Source organism: Myotis brandtii, unplaced genomic scaffold (genome assembly GCF_000412655.1).
Source record: "Myotis brandtii unplaced genomic scaffold, ASM41265v1 scaffold626, whole genome shotgun sequence".
Classification (NCBI taxonomy): domain Eukaryota; kingdom Metazoa; phylum Chordata; class Mammalia; order Chiroptera; family Vespertilionidae; genus Myotis; species Myotis brandtii.
Genome location: NW_005370394.1, coordinates 204270 through 207749, shown reverse-complemented (window position 1 = coordinate 207749; position 3480 = coordinate 204270). Strand labels below are relative to the sequence as shown.

At 41.8% G+C, this 3480-nt stretch overlaps 1 protein-coding gene across 2 annotated transcripts in view; it reads left to right on the top strand.

Annotated features, from left to right (window-relative positions):
* TEX9 (testis expressed 9) overlaps nt 1-3480 on the top strand; it is a 48504-nt gene that overhangs the window by 12394 nt on the left and 32630 nt on the right. The gene's annotated exons all lie outside the window — the stretch shown is intronic.

The following is a 3480-nucleotide window of genomic DNA, read 5'->3' as shown; positions in this document are numbered from 1 at the left end:
TCAGCCTCTGGCAACTACCAGTCTGTTCTCTGTATCTATGAGTTGTTTTTTTGTTTTGTTTTTTTCGGTTCCACATACAAATGAGGTCATATGATATTTGTCTTTTTATGTCTAACTTATTCAATTAGTGTAATGACCTCAAGGTCCATCCATGGGTCTTCTTAATGGCAGAATAATATTCCATTGTATTTGTATACCACAGTTTCTTTATTCATCCATCTGTCTGTGGACATTCAGGTTGTTTCCACATCTGGACTATTGTAAATAATGTTACAGTGAACATGGGGTGCATACATCTTTTGGGGTGTGTTTTTGTTTTCTTCAGATAAATACCCAGAAGTGGAATTGCTGGATCATTCTCTTTTCAATTTTTTTTGAGGAACCTCCATGCTATTTTCCATAGTGGCTACACCAATTTGCTTTCCAACCAACAGTGCACAAGGGTTCCCTTTTCTCCACATCCTCACCAGCATTTATAATAGCCATTCTAACAAGTGTGAAGTGCTATGTGGTTTTGATTTTCATTTCCTTTATGATTAGTGATGTGGAGCAACTTTTCATGTACCTGTTGGCCATCTGTATGTCTTCTTTGGAAAATGTTTGTTCAGATTCTCTGCCCTTTTTTAGTTGAACTATATTGCTTTGATTATCCTTACTTTGAGAGTAAGCTGTTTTGGACCTCAAAAATTGAGATAAAATTTAGAAAATCTTTGAGGAACAAAAGCCTATTAAAACTCAACCTTGAGGTATAGATTAGACTAAAGGTGTGGTTTTCACAACTATGGGTAATATTTTCCAATGGTTTTTCAGGGCAAAGATCATATTAAATGGCACCTAGTGAAACTTTCCAATTGGATAAAATAACTCAGGGCAAAGATCTAACTATAGGTATAGTCTCCCCATAGAAGCCTGACAAACTCAAAACAACCCATTTTTAAATAGGAGTGGGGAGAAGGAGAAAGAGGGAGAGGTGGAGGAGGTGTTCAGGGTAAAGAAATACAGTCTTGGAAAGCATTGTGGGTGTGCTAATGGCACATGAAACCGACTGGAGTCAAATAAGTAAGAAATTCACTAGTTTTTGAGAGTTATACCAGCAAAGAAACTCTGAGTGATGGACCTAAACTTTTTTTTTTTTAATCGCCCTCACTCCCCACCCACTGTCCTCATCCATAGGTGCACGATTTTTGTCCAGTTTCTTCCCGCATCTCCCATTCCCCTTTCCCCCCCAAGAATAGTCAGTCCATTCCCTTTCTATGTCCCTGATTCATTATAATCACCAGTTCATTCTGTACATCAGATTATTTATTCACTTGATTCTTAGATTCACTTGTTGATAGATGCATGTTTGTTGTTCACAATTTGTATCTTTACCTTTTTCTTCTTCCTCTTCTTAAAGGATACCTTTCAGCATTTCGTATAATACTGGTTTAGTGGTGATGAACTCCTTTAGCTTTTCCTTATCTGTGAAGCTCTTTATCTGACCTTCAATTCTGAATGATAGCTTTGCTGGATAAAGTAATCTTGGTTGTAGGTTCTTGGTATTCATCACTTTGAATATTTCTTGCCATTCCCTTCTGGCCTGCCAAGTTTCTGTTGAGAAATCAGCTGACAGTCGTATGGGTATTCCCTTGTAGGTAATTGAGTCTCTTTCTCTTGCTGCTTTTAAGATTCTCTCTTTGTCTTTTGCTCTTGGCATTTTAATTATGATGTGTCTTGGTGTGGTCCTCTTTGGATTCCTTTTGTTTGGGGTTCTCTGCGCTTCTTGGACCTGTAAGTCCATTTCTTTCACCAGGTGGGGGAAGTTTTCTGCCATTATTTCTTCAAATAGGTTTTCAATATCTTGCTGTCTCTCATCTTCTGGCACCCCTATTATTCTGATGTTGGTACGCTTGAAGCTGTCCCAGAGGCTCCTTACACTATCTTCGTATTTTCGGATTCTTTTTTCATTTTGCTTTTCCGGTTGGGTGTTTTTTGCTTCTTCGCATTTCAAATCTTTGACTTGATTCTTGCGCTCCTCTGGTCTGCTATTGGGTGTCTGTATAATATTCTTTATTTCAGTCCGTGTATGCTTAATTTCTAGTTGGTTCTTTATCATAGCATCGAGGGTCTCATTAGTTTTCGTGACTCTCTCCTCAAGTTTATTGACAGCTTCTAGCACATTTTTGCAAGCCCTCAAAATTGCGATTTTTAGCTCTATATCCTCCATTTCTGTCATGTTTTTTTGTCTCCGCATTTTTTATGCTTTCTTGGTGCACCCTCTAGTGGTCTTTGTGCGCAGTCTTGTTCTAGTTGAGCCTTGATTGTTGTAGTTAATACTAGAGGGATTTGACCACCAGGCCGACTGGCTGTGTGAATCAGCTGTGTCTGCCGCGGAAAACTTCTGTCCTCTGGGGAGGTGCTAATCTAGCCTTTGCCTGAGGCGATCCGGCAAATGGCTCTGCGCAGGGCTTGGGCGGGGCGGGCTCAACAGGGCGGGCGGAGGGAGCCGTTATGGTGCCCTCAGTCCTGTTCCCAGAGGCTCTGCTTCTCAGAACCCCCGGAACCGCTGCAAACCTCGGAGGGAAAGCTGCCTTCCAACTGATGCCAGACACTCCCGCTTCTCCCGTTTGGGTCCGAGTCCCCAGCGATTCGCCCGTATCTGGAGCTCAGAGTCTGAGACTCCCCCCTGACCGAAAACGACAACCGCGCTCTCAGCCACCAGCCCGCTTTGCGCGCGCACCTCCGCACCTGAGTTTTTTCCACACTGCGCCTCCTCTGAGCCTCGGTGTGCTGTTATTTTTCCTTCTAGTTGAAGAGTCTCTCCTCAGCCAGCCTTCCTGTGGTTCTGGGTGATGTCTGTTCCGTCTTTTAGTTGTATTTTTGAAGTGGTTGTTTGCGGCAGCAGTCTCCAGTGTTTACCTATGCCGCCATCTTGGTTTCTCTCGGACCTAAACTTTTAGTTTAAATATTAAAATAGCTATCTGTCCTCGCATTCTACTAAGATGAAGAAGCAGACTGTGAGAGTTGCACAGCCCTAATTTAGGGCATAGTCCAGTGATGGCGAACCTATGACACGCATGTCAGAGGTGACACGCGAACTCATTTTTTTGGTTGACTTTTCTTTGTTAAATGGCGTTTAAATATATAAAATAAATATAAAAAATATAAGTCTTTGTTTTACTATGGTTGCAAATATCAAAAAATTTCTATATGTGACACGGCACCAGAGTTAAGTTAGGGTTTTTCAAAATGCTGGCACCCCGAGCTCAAAAGGTTCACCATCACTGGCATAGTATTTAAACACCTTAGAGAACTTAGAAACAAAAGAGAAATGTATTTAAGCGGCAGTATGTTTGGCTGTACTTGAACTATTGGGACATTATTCAGGTACTCAAAAATAATTATTGCTCCCTAACCGGTTTGGCTCAGTGGATAGAGCGTCAGCCTGCGGACTGAAAGGTCCCAGGTTCAATTCCGGTCAAGGGCATGTACCTTGGTTGC